At 50.7% G+C, this 18,729-nt stretch overlaps 1 protein-coding gene across 3 annotated transcripts in view; it reads left to right on the forward strand.

Moving 5' to 3' along the window:
* The first annotated feature begins 2,710 nt into the window (after positions 1 to 2,710).
* The window catches only part of ZBTB7C (zinc finger and BTB domain containing 7C), a 100,626-nt gene continuing 84,607 nt past the window's right edge, over positions 2,711 to 18,729 (forward strand). The window contains exon 1 of one of the 3 annotated variants that reach the window (XM_072359938.1): positions 2,711 to 2,834. The gene's annotated coding sequence lies outside the window, so the exon portion shown is untranslated. Of the gene's footprint in view, positions 2,835 to 11,377; positions 11,480 to 17,303; positions 17,386 to 18,729 lie in introns of those variants that run through there. The other 2 variants (XM_072359940.1, XM_072359939.1) reach the window with 2 other exon arrangements.

Below are 18,729 nucleotides of genomic sequence, written 5' to 3' on the forward strand. Positions count from 1 at the left end.
GAGGCACAGACTTGCAGGCATTGCTCTGGCTGCTGGAAATCCCGTTCACCAACAAGTGACACTGGCAACGCTCCTCTTAAAGCTGTGGGTGCAGGAGCTCTGCACTTGGACTGCTAAATTTATCCCTCTGCTCGAGATGAACCACACAGGCCTTTAATAGTAGGTAAACCTCACCCACAAGAGGTCTCTCATTTCAGGCCTACAGATGAGATATTTTCCGGCCCAGTCTCACCCCAGTCCTACCCCTTCCTTCCACAAGCCCCAAATGACTGCTTTCTCCTGATTTTTTTGTTTATGGTGTAAGTGTGATATCCTCTGGAAGTGCCTATGAAGGAGCACGGGAGGAAGATGGCTCCTGACTATTTGGCTCCTTGTAGGGTTAAAGCCAGGATGGCTTTTGTGCCTAAAGCAACATCCTTCACGCAAATGTCAGTGTAACATAAATTGTGCTGGGCTCTGAGGAGAAGCAAATGTCAAAAATTAAGTTATTCTTCTGCTCGAATCACAAATCCAAGTAGCATGCAAATAAAGAGGAGCCATCTGTTCGCTCCCAGGGCCATTTCAAGTCAAGCACCCAGCATCAGCTTCCAGCGACACCAGGTCAGCCTGCTGGCTGGCCTCCACACTGTGCTCAGAGTGCCCAGGACTGTACAAGTATCTGTAACCCTTCGTGCTCCTGCTGAGTAGCTCAGCCTTGAAGCTGCTGAGACACTTGGATGCGGGTGAAGCTTCCAGGGAGCTTCACAAGCAGGATTTCAGGGCTTCTCTGTTTAGTGCATGCATCAGGATGAGCCCCTTTCTGCCTTGGGCTGTATCAGTGATGCATCAGAGTAGTTGGTGCACGGATCCAAAGTCAGACTCGCCACTGGTGGCAGCAGAGCACATGGCTGTCTTCCTGCATCTCCAAGAACATTTGTTATCACCGTCACTGATGTGGTCTCTGCTGAGGACCAGCAGTTACCCACTGAAGCAATCAACATACAGTGATCCTACAGCCTCCTCACCGTAAACTCAAATGGAGTTCCATGAATGCGGCACTCAGGGACATTGCCAGTGAACGTGGTGGGGATGGCTTGGGGCTGGACTTGGGGATCACAAATGTCTTCTCCAACACTATTGATTCTCTGACTATGAAATCCCAAGAGCCTCAGGCTGGCTACTGTCCTTCCTCTGTGCTGCCTTCCCCCCACTTGCTGGAAGAAGGGACTTTCCATTCCCATTTCTTCTCCAAGGCCTCACTTTGATCCACAAACGTTCAGACAGTCTGGAAGAAGTAGACTGCAGTCAGACCAGCACAAAGGGAAAGCAGGAGTTACTAGCAAAGGAACTCTCCCTGCATCCTCAATGTGTAAATAAAGGACAAAAAATAAAGTAAAATAAAGTAAAATCATATCCAGCCCTGTCACTTGCTGAACAGGCATCTCCAGACTAAAATAAATTACTGAGATATTGGAGAAAAGCAAATAATGTGACAAAGATAGGAGAAGGACCTTTAGGTTTCTTGTCAGAATCTCACAAGCAGGAGCTTAGAATTTAGGTAGACGCCTCATAAGTGCTGATGGTCATCTGTGATGGATGTGGTAGTGCAAATGCAGAGAGAAGATGCTTCTTCTTCAGCCAGGAATGGTGAGATGACCTGTAAACGTGATGGAAGCAAGGAGCTGGGTTTGTTTCTCTGGCAAGGTGCAGTGGTTAGCAGCAGCATGAACTTCCTGAGATGTGGGCTTAGTGCCCACGCTGCAGGCTATTAGCCTGGGGCTTCAGCATCCCAATGGGATACCTGCAGGTGGAGAGAGCTGTGCCACCTTCTGTCTCATCCACCCTGGACCCAACCCAGCCTGTGAGTGTCTAGACCCCAGCAAGAGCCCGACGCATGATTTGGTGCCTCCGAGGTCTGCACTCAGGGATTTCCCTACCAGAGCCTTGGGGGCTTACGGAGCTGGAGACAAGACTCAGACATGTTGAAGCAACCATGACACACTTGCCAAGAGGGAGCACCAGGAGCTACAGGAGAGCTTTCACAATGTGACTCACTTGCTGAGCTCTGTCTCACGGCACATTAAACCCTCTGAATCAAAGAACGAAATGCAGGGCATGTCTCGCCCTACAAAAACGCCATCGAGCCGCTTTACTTTTTAAGTACTGATTTGCTATCGATTATGTGTATGAAGATGAAGTATCTCCCTGCCTCCCCTGCCATTTCCCACACTCTCAAATCACTTCATTAGCAAATGTCAGAGTGGAAACAATCTCACAGAACCAAGTTTTCCGGGATGCATGCCCGTGGGGTCTGAAGGCAGCTGGACAGTGGGCAATGAGGCCAACGAGACACAACCTGCGGCTGCAAAGGCCGGGCTGGATGGGGCCGTGGGCAGCCTGAGCTGATGGGGGGCAACCAGCCCATGGTAGGGGTCTGGGGGAGCTCTTCCCTTCTCCCCGCCCCCCGATCCCTCTCCGCTTTCCCATTGGCCGCTCCCCCCGCCCGTCCCCCCTCTCTCCGGGCGCGTGGAGCTGTCACCACGCCGAGGTTGGGGGGGGGGGGGGGGGGATCGGGGCGGCTCCCACGTGGCGCCCACGGGCAGCAGTGCCCCCCCCCCCCCCATCCACACACACACACACAGCTCAGAGCGGGGCGGCACCGCCCCGGGCAGCGGCGGAGGGAGGGAGGGAGGGAGCGGGCACACATCCGGGATCCGCTGCGCTCCGCACCGACACAGCGCCCGCGGACGGACGGGGGGACCCGGAGCGCAGGTGGGGCCGTCCCGTCCCGTCCCGTCCCGTCCCGTCCCGTTGGCGGAAAGGCGGAACTTGGTCCGAAGTTGCGCTGCTCGGAGGTACGGGGGAGCGGGGCGGGCTGCGATCGGCGCGGGGATCCGCCTGTCTGTCCCGGCTCTGTGCCCGCTGAGCTGTCCCGCTTCCCCGTGCCGCCTCCCCTCCCCGCCGCCGATCCCACTTCGTTATCCCTATTGAACCCTCTTGCTTCTCCCCGGTTCTTTTTCCCGTGTTGGATCCCGCTGTTCCATCCCAACTCTGTTCCCCAGACCCGCCCCGTCTCTTCTCCGCACTTTTATCCCCTATTCACCCCGTGCCTTCGTCCCGTTTCTTCGTTTATCACCCCTTTCCTCCATCCCACCCCTCCATCCCGTTTCATTGCCCTTATTCTTCTCGTGTTCATTCCATTCCTTCATCCTATTTCCTTATCCCTTATCCTTCCCATTTCTTCATCCCTGTTTATCCCATGTTCACCCCATATTCCCCCATTCCTTCACCCCATTCCTTCATCCCCTTTCCTTATCCCGTATCCATCCCATTTCTTCATCCCACGTATATATCCCATACCCATTCGCTCACCTCATTGCTTTATCCCAAACCTATCCCATTTCTGTTTTCCCGTATTATCCCTTATTCACCCCATATTCATCCCATTCCTTCTCCCTATTCCTTTATCCCTTTTCTTTACCCCTGCTTCATCCCATTTCTTTACCACTTATTATCCCCTATAGATTCTTAACATTTCCTATGCTGGGATGGACCCATGGGGATCACCCCATTCCTCCATCCCATTTCTTTACCCCATATCCATCCCATTTCTTTTTCCTGTATTTATCCCCTATTCATCCCATTTCTTCATCACCCCATCCCTTTATCTGGCCATGCCCCTCCCCCAGGATCTGTGCCCACTGTGTCCCCCCACTTTCCCCTCAATATCCCCCCCCCAGGACACGGTGCTGCCCCTGCATGTGCTGCTGCCTGTTTCCATGCCTCCCCTTGTGTCACCATGTCCCCCCATGTCACCCTATGTTACCCCATCACCCCATGTCACCACATCCCTCCATGTCACAGCATCCCTCAGCAGAGTCCCCCTTTCCCAACGTGTCCCTCCTGTCCCCAGCTGTCAGGGGAAGGGGATGTCAGCGTGGGACAAGGTAGCACCTGGGACCCCCCAAAGAAGCATGGGGTTTATTTAGGGTCGTGCATCTCCATCTCCTCCCCCTGCTGCCTGCACTGTGCTATCGATTGCACGGCCGAACCTCCCCCCTCCCAGTCATAAAGCTCCTAAATGGATGGCCCCATAGAGCCTGTTTATGAGCCACATCACTTTTCTGCCTTTCTGCCCTCCTTTCTCCTATGTTTTTCAAAGCAGCACTGAAGGGCTGAGTGCAAGCTTGTGCTATCTGCCAGCCATGCAGCACCCCATTATTTGTAGGGACACGGCATCCTGCTGGGACAGAAGCTGGGCAAGGGACCTTTGGGGCCTCTGTGACTCCCTCAAGTCGGTGCATTTCAATAAAGGGGTGGACGGGGAAAGCAGAGCAAATAGTTCAAAGCTCTTGGGGCATCCCTAGTGATGCATGGGTGATGTTGGGATGGTGCATCTGTACTCTTCCCATGCTGTGGCATCGCTTGGTGCTGGCAGAGGATGGGGTGTTGCGATGGATGAGCCTCAAGCAATGGGATTTGTGCCATTTGGGGGTGTTCTTTCCTTGTCTCACTGTCTGTGCCTTACAGGTGTAGCAGGGGCAGCCCCACTCATCCTTTCATCTCATCAGTTTGGTTAGATCCTGTTATCAGGAGCAGAAGGATAACAGCAGTGGGTCAGAAGCTGTAAGTGTGTGGGGGGTCATTCGTCAGAAATAGTGCCCCAGTGTTCCATGCACCTCTGTGTGCACACAGTGCTGCTCACAGTGCTGTACTGGGGCTCTGTTTGGACTCACTGGGTCAGCAGGATGTTCTTTGATAACAGAACTGAGTGATGGTTCAGGACCAGAATGCAGAATCACTGCCTCTCCTTGGGGCTGCAGGGTGGCTTGGTCTGACAAATAGGATGGGCACCACGGGAACCCATCCAGGATGACCTTATGGAAATCCAGCCTCTGTGAGCATGACGTGTGGATTTTATGTGTGGCTACCAGTGGACAAGAGGAGCGGTTGTATGGCTGACATGGAAGTCTTATGGCTTCTCTGAAGGTTGTCTCCTCTGTCAGCCAAGCATCCCATTGAGCATATTGAGTCCTTTTGGGATGTGGGGTGAACAGTGCTCCAGAAGGCCCTGAGTAACCTTATGGGGTACTGATCTGCTGTCGCTGTCTCCCAGCTGCTGCTTCTTGCAAATCTGGGGTCCAGTGTGGGTAGGGTTTTCCTTTTGGCAAGGTTGGCTTTTGCCCTGTAGGATTTCTTGGTCGTTATGGAACAGGAGCCTCTGGTTCCCAATGGAAGGAGCTGTGCCAATGCTACATGAGCTGGGTTTCCCAAGGTGAGCCTGTGCCCTGTTTTACAGTTGAAGCCCGAAATGATGCTTTTATTGACATACTTATTTATTGACTTGAGCCTTCTTCTCCTTGCTTGGGTTTCTTTATGGGGATGTCAGAATTGTGAGACCATTGGATGTGGAAGGGACCTGTGCAATGTATGGGTCCACTCACAGCTCTGTGTCATTTCACCACTTTTGGTGGCACTCAGGAACACCTGGAATGGCTGCAGTGATGCTGGGTGGTGGCTTCACAGTGTGCCTTGAAATCCCAAAGGAGAACCCCATCACCACTTTGCATTTTAAGGCTGCAGGGAGCTCTTGGATTGCGTGCAATTAATGGTGCAGTGCAGGAACTGATGCACACCAATCTGCATTCATTTCCATTCACTCACAGTGTGCCCAGCAGTGGTTTTGCTTGCTTGTGCAGCCTGTTGCTGTCAGAGCAGCAGCTTTTGCATGGCTGGGGTTATCCTAAGCCTGTGGTCTCCACTGGGGCTTGAGCTGTAAAGCAGTGCATCTGCACAGCCCTGCTGCCCGGTGCACAACCCAAAGGCGTGGGGAGGCTTTGAAGAGTAGTAAATATCAGCCAATAAAATAAAGTGAAATAAATCAGCGGAGGAAATGAAAGCAACCTTCCAGTCCTGGGCGAGTTTCCTCTGGTGCCTTTTTTTTTTTGGCAAGAGCTTTTGTGGCACTGGAAATCTGTGGGAACTTTCCATAGTCACTACCTGGGATGCAGGGAGGGATGGTGGGACCAGGGCGTTGGGAGCAGTGATTTGGGCATGTGGCACTCTCCTTAGCCACATTGTCTTTCCCCACGCAGGGGGGAAAGCAGTCCCTCACCCCTCCCCACATTTTGGCCTCGGTCCCTATTGTCTCTCAGTATGTCCTGGTTGCTTGGCAACCCTGATGCTGTGAAGGGGACTTCATCATCCCCATGTCGCCCTCCTCCCCGTGGCTGTCTGTAGAGAGAGTGAAATGGCCCTCTCGGGCTCCTGTCCCCTCTCCAGTTGGCTCTGTGATGCAGTAACCCCAAAATCAGCATCCCCCTATCTGCACCTTCCACGTCCCCATGTCCCCCAGCACAGGGCTGAGCCCTCCAGCTCCCCATTCCCCCAAATCTGTTAATTCTCCGTGGTCCTACAGAGTTGGCTTCAGACCTATGGGTCAGAATTGGTGCTTGAAGAAATGTGTTCCCTCTGACCCAAAGGGGGTCGCTCACCCTTGCCCATACCCCTGTGTTATCACAAGTCACAGAAGTGTTTCTATTCCATCTTTTAATGTGATGTCCCAAACTTTGTATGGACAGCTGGTTGGGTTGCTAGAGTCCTTGTATGGGGCAGCACAAGGTCTCTGTGCTTCATTCAGGTTCTTTAGTTGAGGTGAAGTCATCCTGGAAGTCCTTTATGGATAAAATCTGTTGAACTGACGGATCAGGGAAGATGGAGCTGTTTGTATGGCTTCTTGTTTCCCAGCAAGTGCTGCTGCTTTTCATCCCATCTCCCAGTCGGGCATCTCCAGACTCTGTTTTGCCTTTGTCTCCCAGCTGCACCTTGACCAACATTAGGGCTGTCCTTGTGGGTCAGAAGAATGTTCCCTTGTGACTTATCTGCGTCTGTCTGCTCCCTATTGTCTGTATATTTGTAAGAGCTTTGCATACATGCACACAGACCTTCAACTGGGAATCTGTGCTGCTCAACAGTGTGTCCACAGGGCTCAAGGGAAGCTGTTCACCTCCTCTGAAATAACCTGGAAATGGGGAAGGTGCTGCATGGCCTGCAGCTGTGGTTAGAAGGGTTGCTGAACCTGGGAGCAATAATGTGGAAGAAACCCAAGTTCTCCACCACCATCAGTGCCCTCCATTGCTGTTGGATGTTGGAACAGTTTATACTTTAAGGCACCATCTGTGCAAAGCCTCTCCTACTTGTTAAGGTTTAGCTGTGCTAGAGATAATTCCCTATGTGGGAGGCATGGGGGTCTGGCTTGGGGCTCTTGTATTTTCCTTAACAAAGTTGATAGTGGTTGGGAGGGGTCTTGCAAGTAAATGAGTGCTTGGGTAACTGCAGGCAAATGGGTCAGTCTGCAAACTGCTGGTGAAAGCAGAGCTGCTCTCTCTCTTCTCACTGCCCTGACCTGCATGGGGAGAAGGAGATGTGTCTGAGGCATGAAGATGGCTCTGGCTGAGAAGTAGTGAGACTGCAGGGCAGTGTGTGGTGTGTCATTTCCTCCCAGCAGTGCCACCTTGGGCTCTGTGTCCCAGTGCTCTGCAGCACCCAGTGCTTCCTTTCCAAGGGCTCTGACACCCCACTGGCGCTGTGCAGAGGGAGCCTTACTGCCACAAAGCCTTGGGGTGGAGGAGGCAGGAAGGGATCAGCAATAGAGCTGTGCCATGGGAATGGGGCTTGGATCCCCAGTGGTGCCCCACGTGGAGGTAGGTCTCAGGGATGGAGACGGAGAGCTTGGCCTTCAGATAAGCTTTGCTTTTGTAGCTCAAAGGGCAGCCTGCCATGCATGCTGTGCACCAGTGAGGCTTTAAACCAGCGAGCAGTTTCACTTCTCTTTTGGTTCATAGAATAATGGAATTACTGATGTTGGAAAAGACCTCCAAGATCCCCAGGTCCAAACTCAACCCATCCCCACCATGCCCACTCAGAACTGAGACTGGAAAAGACCACTAAGGTCATCTTGTCCAACCCATCCCCACCGTGCCCACTCATAGAGTCATGGAATCATTAAGGTTGGAGAAGACCTCTGAGGTCAGTGATCCAACCCCATCCCATCCCCCCATGCTCACTGACTGTGTCACCAGGAGCCACATGCCATGCTGTGTGCAACCTAGAATTGCACTGGTTGCACTCCTCACGCCAACCAGGAGCTCATGTCAGGCTCCTTTGCTGGAATCTCATGGCCTGGCCACTGGATCACGTCTGGAATGGTGGGGAGCACTCTTGTTAAACAGTCATTAGGCACTGAATTATTGAGCAGTGCAGTCCCTGCAGCAGCAAACAGCAAACACTCACAGTTGTCTCAGCTGGGAAGCAAACATGGGGCACTGCCAACCCAGTGGAGCCCAGAGGCAGGATAGATCTGTCAGTGCTCTAAGGAAGCGTTATGGTTATTTGGTCAGTGATGGCCTTGTGCAGTGGAGAGTGTATGCTGATTGCTTAGCTGCTGCTGACCTCCCAGAACAATGGGGTTTGGGCCATCTGTGCTCTGTGTACTTCCCACCTGCCCCATGGATGCTCTGTACCCAGCAGCAGGACCCAACTTGGTGACTCAGCCCTTAGCAGCTGCATCCATCTCTGGTGGGAGCTGGTGCTCTGCAACTTTCAGACCCTGCACTGTTTGTGCACTGTGGGCTTTGGATCTTTCCAGTTTGTTCTATGGTCTTCGTGGGGACAGCCTTGCTTCTCATGGCTCTTTCTTCTGGCTGGGAAGGGAGCTTGGAAACTCATCAGCCACGCAGATGGAGAGGCAGAGGAGTCATTTGGTTAAGTCATGGGATTCTCTTTTGTTGTTTTGAGACAGCCACGGGGCAGTGGAACCCCTAGGGCTTTACGGCTGTAAGTGCAACAATTAAAAGTAGGGGCTATTTAGCAAACTCTGCATAGCTGTTTTTCTTCTTTCATAGTTCAGCTATACCTTTTAATTAATTCTCTTTAATTGCTTTTAATTTCCTTGCCTCCCCCTTTCTCCCTCAGCATAAGCAGTGCTGTCATCCTCTCCGATTGCCTTTCATGTTGGATGCTCCGCGTTTGATTTCACTTCACCCACGTCATGTCTCTCAGCTATTCAATTCCTGGAAAGCTCCAGCTCCAGAGATAGGATCTAAGTGGATTCACAGAACCTAAAGGGATCGTATGCTTCACGGCTTTGTTGATATAGGAGATAAGCAAAACTTAATGAAAGATCCACCCTCCTTGGACAAGGGCTGCTTTCCATCACCTGTATCTTGGTGCTGGGGGCTGCTCCGTTGGGATGAGCTCCTGGGCAACCCAGTACAGCCCTGCAGGAAGGCAGCCCTGACAGCTGCTAGCATTCCCTGCCAGCCAATGGGCTTAGGATGGGTTGCAGGACGAGATGTGCAGGGATGTGTCTGGATGAGAGAGGCAGGGTGCTTCTTTCTACCAGCCCGTTGTTAACATATTGACATTTGTCTCTGATGGCTCTCGGTTTTAATGTGCACGAAAGGGCACGATGCCTTCTGGTGGAGGTACTTTCCAGCCCAGTCGAAAACAAAACCAGATGAAAATGCTGACAGACATCTTGGGTCCAGCCCTCAGCAGTGGATGTCGGCGTCACTCCGTGGAGCCTGGCCAACATGCTCCATCTGATGATGCCTCAGGGCTGGAAATTGGGTATATAGGTTTTCTATACCGTTGCTCTTCTTGAGTGGAGTCACTGTGCTGTCTGATCTACCCTCAGTTCCTCCTGCTTCTCTCTTTAGAATGGTGTTTAAGCACAGCACACCTCCATGCTTTCCATGCTCCAAAACCTCCTTGGCAGCCTTCCTGAAGGATTGATGTGTCCAGTACCGTTGTTTAATTGCCTCCAGTTCTGCAGCATGGAGCTACATTCCTACCAGGCTGCACTGATGGCTGGCATTGGGGTCAGTAGGGAAGATGATGGTTTGGGTTTGACCCAGATGATCTCGGTGGTCTTTTCCATCCTTAATGGCTCTGTGGTTCTATGGAAGCTCTTGGCTGGGCTCCATGCACTTGTGCCTGTGCTGGTAAAGCTTGGGGGAGTTAAAGCTGGGAATGATTATTGGTGGGGACGTGCACTTGTGGAAGGTCAGTTGTGCAGGTCAGCATAAATTGGGCTAATCTAAATGCTAGAGTGGAAAGAAACATCTAGGTCTGAGTGGAAACTGAGGCAGTGGGATGAGGGGTGTGAGGAGCGTGTCTTGGGGCTTCGGGGTGCCAAGAAGAGCAGCAATGCAAGCAAGCATCTCCCACTGAAAGGACTGACTCATGCTCAGAATGGGTTATTGCTGCCCCATTAACAGCCTAAATGACAACAGCAGTATTAACACAGCCTTACCACATCCCTATCCCAGGGCAAGAGCCAGTTCTGGTAGGTGAGGCATGGCAGGACACAGGGAGGTGGTGGGACAGGAAGTGATGGGACATGGGGAGATGGGAAATGGGGAGGTGGGACAAGAGATGGCGGGGCAGGAGTTGATGGGATAGGAAATGATGGGACATGGTGGTGGGACAGGAGGTGATGGGACCTGGTGGGATAGGAGGTGATGGGACAGGAGATGGTACAGGAGGTGGTGAGAGATGCTGGATGCTGCTCTGGAAGGCACAAGCTCTGCACAGCACGCAGCAGCTCAAGGTGTTTATGAGCTGTTTCATTTGGCTGCTGAGCATTCCCTTTTGTAGGGCATCCCACTGTGGGCAGGATTGGTGGCAGCAAGGCTACCCTGGGGATCTCCTGCCCCCAGTTTTGTATCCCAGTGCCAGAGCAGCTCTGGAGCAGATAGTCACCGTGATGCACAATTCCTACTCCCATCTCAATAACCGCCAGGACCGTGGGTTGCCAAGGTCTCCCCGTTGCTATAGCAAGAGGAGATGGGGCTGAGCGCTGCCTGAGCTCTGCCGCCGTGCATTTCCCCGACCGACAGCTCCTAATTGCACCTGGAACGAGCTGCATAGATCACCAAATTAATATTTCATGCCCTTAAAAAATAAAATAAAATAAAATAAAATAAAATAAATTATCCAGGCATTTTCCCCTTGAATCAACCGGAGGGTCTCACCGGCTGGAACGAGTTTGCAGCACGAGTGGAGAAGTTACAATATTTATCTCCATAAACGCGTCACCGGAGCCACACTCTTCCTCGTGGGTAATTAACGAGAGGCCAATCAGCGCCGTGCCGGGCAGACACCGGTTTGCCTCTGGGCGTGCCGAGGAGGTGATTTATGAGAGGGATGGGAGAGCTGTGGGTCTGGCCAGAGCTCTGAGCGAAACCGTGGTGGAAAAAGAGGGGGAAAAAATAAAAAATAAAAAAATAAAATAAAAAAGGAAGAAAATAATAATATTAATATATATATAGATATATATATATATAAATAAAAAACACCCAAGAAAAAAAAATAGCCAAAGCGTTTTCAGGGCTGTTGGCAGAACTGCTGCCTGCCCCAGGAACACCCACGGCAGGAGGCAGTGCTGGTAATCCCATCGCTGCACCCGGGGACTTGGATGGGGTTGATGAGAATTCAGGTGAGATGCAAATACGCGTCGGGAAGAGGGAGGTGGGGGGAGGGGGGGGTGACATGCTGTCCCTCCCCTTTTTGTGTTGAAAGTGTTGTTTTTTGAAGTTTAACCCTGTACTGAACGCACCCCGGAGAGGAGCCTGTGTGATGTGCGGGGCGGAGGGAAGCTTTGGGCAGGGCTCCGGTTTGAGCTCGGGGCTGCATTTTTGCTTGTCGGATGCTGGTCAATGCACAGATGCATTTTGTTGTTGTTGTTGATTTTTCTCCCTTCTCCCCATCAGATAACCTCTGTTTTTAGGGAAAACCTTGAAAACGAGTCTGCTGAGCAGCACTGTGAGTTCTCTGGGCAGGGAGGGCTGTTGTCTTCTGTAGGATAACAGCCCCTGGGGAGGTTATCTCTCCACCCTGGTGCTCCCCTTGCCCCCAGCCCTGCTCACAGTTGGGATGGTGCTCACACACTTCAGCTGTGCTCACACCTTCTGAGCTCTGCTGTGCCTTCATCTGATCATCGCTCAGTGGTGATGGCTGAACGGCGCGGAGCAGACCGAAATGTTACGTCCTGCTGTAACTGTCACATCCTCCGCTGTTCGTTCGGGGCTGATATTGATGTGGTTGTGCTCCCCGTGCCCCTAGGAGGCAGCTTTTGGTCTGCAGTGTTGGTTCCGATTCCGTCCTGCTTCTCTTTGGTGTGAAATGCAGCAGGGGGGACTGCTCTGTAGGTGCTGTTGTGTTGTGTCCTCTTCTGTTCTACATCCGTTCCTCTCTGTTCAATGTGATTATGTTCTGTTCCACTTCTGTTTTGTTCTGTTCTACTTCTATGCTACTTTTGTTCTGTTCCTCTTCTGTTCTTCATCTATTCTATCCCTTTTCCCTTCCCTTCCCCTCTCCCATTCCATTCTCTTTTTTTTTTTAGGACAAAGGGTGTAGGTAGAGGGAGATGAGGATGGACTGGGCAAGACCAAACAAAGGAAAAGAGAGGGAGGAGAAGACAAAAGCCCCCCTGAACATAGCAGGGCATATGCACTTGTATGTGAACAAGAAGAGCAGCCCTCATCCATGTAGAAAGGAAAGCATCTGGCCATCCACCAGCACATAAGCAGCCCTTGGATACAAGCAGGCGTGAAACCTCATGCACAGCATCACAGCCTGGTTGGGGTGGGCAGGGACCTCTGGATCCTTCAGATCCATCCAGAGCTGGGGTTCAGGTGGTTTTTGGGGAGCTCCAAAGAGGAGATCTCATCTTGAGAGCAAGACGTGCATCATCCTGGTTGCATGTTTTGTAGTCCTCCACTGCTGCAGGCAGGGCTGGCATTGGAAGGCTGCTTTCCATGACTCAGAGGATAACGAGCACTGTCTGTGCTCACCCGGTGCACTGCTAGGAAAGAGCAGGGAGCAGCAAAAGGGGTTTGCTTTCTGGGAAGAAGACTTCTATTAATTTCAGTCCATTTAGACTCTGATAGTGGGCTTTCAAACCTCAGAGATTCCTGCTGCATGACCGCTTTCTCATTTATTTATTTTTTATTTTTAAGACACGGGGGAGAAACATCAGAAGGTCTGCAGGGAAATGCAGCTGCCCGCTCACACCTCTTCAGTTGCAGCCTTGTAGAACTGGCACAGGATGCGTGCAGAGTTCAAAGCAGCAGATGGCTGAGGTTCTTGATTGTGAAGGGACACTGAAGTCTGTTGTTATGACCTTTGCAAACTCCATAGAAAGGGGTGATTGGGTTTGCATGGGTGGGATGGAAGGAAATCAATGGTGATGGATTTTGGAAGTGGAAAAGGGATGGGGAGGGGAGCGTAGGGCTCACCCCCTTCTGCCAGGAGGCTCGAGCTGAGTCTTGTGCCCACATTAATTTCTGTTAATGAGGAGGAGTGAGGGGATCCAGCTGCTCAGTGGGTTGGTTGGTGTTTGGATGCAGAGCAGGTTTGGGTTGTGGCAGAGCTGGAGCCTTAAAGTTCTCCCACGTGGTGCAGTGTGTGGAGGACATCACTCTGCTCATTGGATTCTCCTTCCCAGCTGGCAGAGCTGGCAATGCTTCTCTCCCATGCTTTGGAAGAGTTGAACTTCACAATTTGGAGCTGCCCAGCAAAAATACAGGGGAATTTGCTACCTGCCCCATGCAGATGGTTGTTTGTGCTCCTTATTTTGCATGGTGTGAGCCCTCCCCCCTGGCAACACCCCTCACTCACGAGGGTGCAGCCAGGCTCAGCACTGCTGGGAGTTTCCCCTATGCAGGAGCAGGCGGTGCTTTTCATCACTTCTTCCAAATGCAACTCCCAGCACGGCCTGAGTCACATTCAGAAGTGCAAAACAGGGATCCTCCTGTTTTCCTCCAGCAGACAGTGCTGACAGAGTGGGTGATGCAGTGATCCGCGCCCAGCTCTGTACATGCTGCAGGAGAAACCAGGTGCACAGAGCAGGGCAAAGCAGAGCAGTGTCAGCAGCTCGCTGAGCCAAGGGCCAGCTGGCAGCAATGGGAGTGAGCATGGCTTTTACAAACAGCCTGTGCCTTGGTTGGGAGTGAGTTGCTGTGTGGTGGGAAATAGGTGCAAGCCCAGCAGCGTGGTGGGGGATTGCCTGGAGGCTGTGCCATCCCCTGTGTGTGGTGTAGAGTGGTTACACAGCTCCTGAGGGAGACAGCTGTCCAATTCAGCTGGTGGGAGCTGAGCTTGGGCAGGGTGCCTCTGTCATTGCTGGGAGAATCCCCTCTTCCTGTGAGTCCCTGCTGCTGACCCACTCTAGAGACAGCACTGCTCTTGTATTTTATTTTATGTTGATATTAAAGACATCCTTTAAAGCAGTGTCAGCTCACAGGCCATCACTTTTATGATTAACAAAATGCTCGCCACTTGCCCGGGGTGTATTTGGGAGCATCAAGGAAGAGGCTATTTCAAAGTAATAAGTGAGGGCTTAATTAATTTTCATTATTTGCATAACAGCATCCTCTAATTAATAGGTTATGGGCAGCCTCAAAGGTAGCACTGGAGTGGGGTCTCCGGTGAGGCTGTGGGAGAAGGGCTATATTGCTGGGAATGACAGCTTTGCTCCATCTTTTGGTAGATTTAGCAAGCAGAAGGTGTCTGAGGCACTGCTGTGGGGCAGAACGCACCTTTCCTGAGTCAAGGATCTTCCTTTGGTTCCTTCTCTGTTTCTCTCTCCTGTTCTATGCTGCAGCGCAGCATGTGTGATAACAACAGTATTGGGTTGCATCACGTAGCGTAGGATACAGGGCTTGGTTCAAAGCAGGGGAGAATGGGTGCTACATTTTGGGATGGGAAGGAGATAGAAGACCTCGCTGTGCTTTCTGAGCTTCCCACAGAAATAATCTGCTGCCTGCAGAGCTGCTGCAACGTGGTCTTGGGTCTGCGTTGGAATTCACACCCACTCATCCCAGCAGGGACCTCGGGGCTTTGCTTTTCTTTTGGTTAATATCCACTCCCTCTTTGCAAAGGAAAACTTCTGATATCTGCCCATGTTTTCATTCATTTTTTTCCACCAAACTCCTGTGAGATACGCTGTGCTCTGAGCTGCTGTAGGTATTTCTGGGAACTGAGAGCAGTTATGGCTGTGCACTCGGTGTTGCTCGTGACCAAATGTCAGCGCTCACGGGTGCCTGGGAACCAACAGCTTGCTAACTTCCTTCAAGTGAGACAAACCTGGGTGATGCTGATGGGCTCTGACAAAGGAGAGGCATTGCTGACAGACAGCAGCTGTTTGAGAAATAAATGACAAAAATAAAACCACCGAAACCCACACACGTGGGTTTCAGAAGTCAGAATGTGTGCTTCTGTTGCACGTGCCACAGTATCCCATCACCAACAGCAGCCTTCCAAGGAGGGAGTGTGATTTGGCTAAGATTTCTCGAATGAGGCAATAAAATTAACCTCTTTATGCATGGGACTGAGATTCACACAGCTCATTTGTTTGGATGCAAATCACTGCAGACCTTTCCCTGATAAAGATGGGGAAAGGGGAGCTTTCGTAAGCCTCGCATCCACTCCACATTGGAGCTGCTGAGTGGGTTAATAGTGATGTGAGAGCCAAATGCCCCATTAGAGACCATCTGTACTCTGCTATACTCTGCCGACTGCTGCTCCTTGGGTGGAATCTTGACACAACTCTTCAGATGCCACTTACAAGAAAGTCCATTTCTATAATACCTTCAAGAGTGGCTCATGGCACACGTACCCGGGAGCACTTTCCCAAAGCCTTGAGCTTTTCTTTTCATTCTTGCAGAAACAAGCCAAGGAACCTTTAATTAGCGCCTTTAATTAGAGGGTGGGACTCCCATTTTGTATCTTACCTAAGGGACTGCATGGGCACCAAGTCTTGCAGATGTCACCTCAGGGCATTGCTTCAGTGCTCACAAGTGGTGTTTTCTTCGTTGCGTTGTTTTTTGGGTGGTTTCTATTTGTTTTTTTTTTGGAGGATTCTTATTGAAGAGAAGCCTAGACCTGGTTTTGTACCAACAGGTTCCCAGTTTAGGTGCCAAGAGAAAAGGAGCGGCTTCCTTAGGACTGTTGGAGGCTGGGATATTGACTGAGCTTCAGGAACTGGGAGTCAAAACCCTACAGAAGGGCACGGTTAAAACACAGAGCTGTGTGTAGAGTGAAGAAAGAGCTGAACGCAAAGGGGCTTGTTGCTTTCCTGTCCCTAACCTCAGAAAGTGACGAGGTAAAGAGATCCAGAGAAAGCACAATGAGAGAGAAAGGCAAAATAGAGATCGATGTTTTTCTATTGCAATCATTCTTTTCTGCAGCTGTCTCATAAAAGCAGTGGCGTTTTGTCATGTTCTGTGCTTTATGCCTCCCGTGACCGTGCTGGGATACCTGCTTTTATATGGTGGACAATGGCAGTGCTGTTGGCAATGAGCTGCATTCTGAACCGCACTGCACCTCATGTGGATTCACATTAAATAAATAGAAGGAGCATCCAGCCTACAAGAGTCGTGCTGTGCAAGCAGGCATATAAACACGTCAGTTATTCTTTGGTGTTCAGTTCAATGCACACCACTTGCTGGAGAAGAGTTGGTATTTCAGACCTCCCGTAGCCCTGTTTGGAGTCTCAGTGTAGGGGAGAAGAATATTCTGGGCTTGGGCTAGTCCCTTTAGAAGGCTGAGAGGGTAGAAGGTAGCGGTCTGTTAGATGCCTAATTCTTTGCTTTGTCACTGGTACTGAGTGCTTTCAGTATGAGGAAGTCTCAGCGTTAAAAAGTGAAATGGGGAAAAAACAGATCTCAGGTAGGATAATGAGGATGTGAGGATGTTAAAGTTGGCAGTGGTAGGGACCATGCAGTTAGATTTGTGCCGTTGGACAGAGCTCTGCTGATGCTCTGGGACTGATCCTTCTGCCCCTGGCTGATTTACTGAACAGCTCTTTGCTCCATCTGTCACCCCCACAGGGTCATGCCTGAATGGTGACAGTTAGGGACATGGTTAGTGGGCATAGTGGGCATGGGTTGGACTTGATCAGTGTGGGAGTCTTCTCCAAATACAGTGATTGTATGATGCTGTGAACCAGGCTGGAGCCAGTTTGGAACAAGGTTGGTGGGACAGGAGCTGATGGTCTGGGGTTACACCAGAGGAAGGTTCAGGTTGGTTATTAGGAACAATTTCTTCTCCCAGAGAGCAGTGATGCAGTGGTACATCTGCATAGGGAGGTGGGGGAGTCCCCATCCCTGCAGGTGTTTCAGAACTGTGGAGATGATGGGGCACATGGGGATGTGGTCATTGGGCATGGTGGGATGGGTTGGGGTTGGGAATCTTGGAGGTGTTCTCCAGCCTTCATGATCTGATGATTCTTAAGCTCAATGCTGCGTTTTTTTCCCTGTAGATACTGTCTATCCCAGTTGGCTTGAAGCCTGTGAGCATGGTATCTTCTAGAAGCATGGCTGCAGGAACTCCAGCCCATTGGTGAGCACTGCAGCTCCCATGCTGCGTCCCCCCACCAGCTGATGAAAGCGAGATGGAGTGTGGCTACAGCCGTGTCCCCAGACCCTTCACCAGGGCCTTTGGCTGACACACACACCCATCAGCATGGGTATTACTCATCTGAAGAGTGGTTTTAGACAATACCCTTGGTTGTCATTGCCGGCTGCTCTTGTTGTGCCCCCAAAGCCTTGCAAATCACTCATGGCTTGACACGGTTGTCTGTGTGTATGTGAGGAGAAACCTACTGAGAAGCTGTTTTTATTATATGTTAGTGCTAGCAAATAAATAATGTTCCCTCTGCATTGTGCGTGGGGAGATGGTTTTCTCCCGTGCCTTCAAATCTGGTGATTAATTATGACCATTAATCCCCATGAATGACAGCAGTATATTAGGAGCGGAGCATGTGTTAAAGTAATTTGAGAGACCGTTCTCAGGTCATAGGCTAACCTATTCTCTTCATATATAGTATTTTCATAAGGTGTATGTATTTCTAGACTTGAGATGTAGGCTGGAGATGAAATTTGAAGCAAGTACAGAGATGGATCGTGTACCAGGGCAGTGCTGGAGTCTCAGTATCACAGCCCAGACTGAAAGCAAACGATAAAATCAGTGTAAAATCACTCACAAGTTGGATTTAGGAAAGACCAAACTATTCATAAGCAGAAGCTGAATTTGGCAACTTGATACGTTCGAAATCCCCGGGGAGAGTTAATTTACTTTTAATGTCCAGGCATTTCGTTTGAAATGCCAAAATGAAATGTGTCATTTTGGAAATGCCAGAGCGTTTCTTTCTGACATCTTCTCAATGGAGCTTTTCAACTCCTTTGTTTTGAAACGGTGGTTTTCAGTTAGAAGGAAGAAAGGTTAAGCAAGACGGTTAAATGACTTGACAGTGAATGAAGACATTTCATTTTGATTTACACGGAACGCGGAGGGGTGGCACGCTCGGTTTTTCTTGTAGCTGATCCCCTTTCCCTTCCCTGAAATCTGTTTCCAATTGACCTCAGCCATTTTGATTCCTACTTTTAGCACAAATAGGAAATGTCACCGGATTAAAATAATAATAATAATGATAAATCATTATTCCTCCTCATCCAGTTCCTGGAAGGGCTTAGTTGGGAAATGGTGAAAAGCACTGATTGTAGACCCGAAAGGGAAGATGCAGAACAGCCTCTCAGCATCTGATGCTCCTACATACGGGATTTCTTGGTGGGCTGAAAGAACATTGAAGCCAGTTCCTCACCTAATGGTAGGAGCAGTATCCCTGGCACACTTCTCATAGCAGGGACTTGAGCTGGGATCTCATCCGACTCATCCCTGGTGAGC

Source organism: Excalfactoria chinensis, chromosome Z, assembly GCF_039878825.1.
Source record: "Excalfactoria chinensis isolate bCotChi1 chromosome Z, bCotChi1.hap2, whole genome shotgun sequence".
In the NCBI taxonomy this organism is placed as follows: domain Eukaryota; kingdom Metazoa; phylum Chordata; class Aves; order Galliformes; family Phasianidae; genus Excalfactoria; species Excalfactoria chinensis.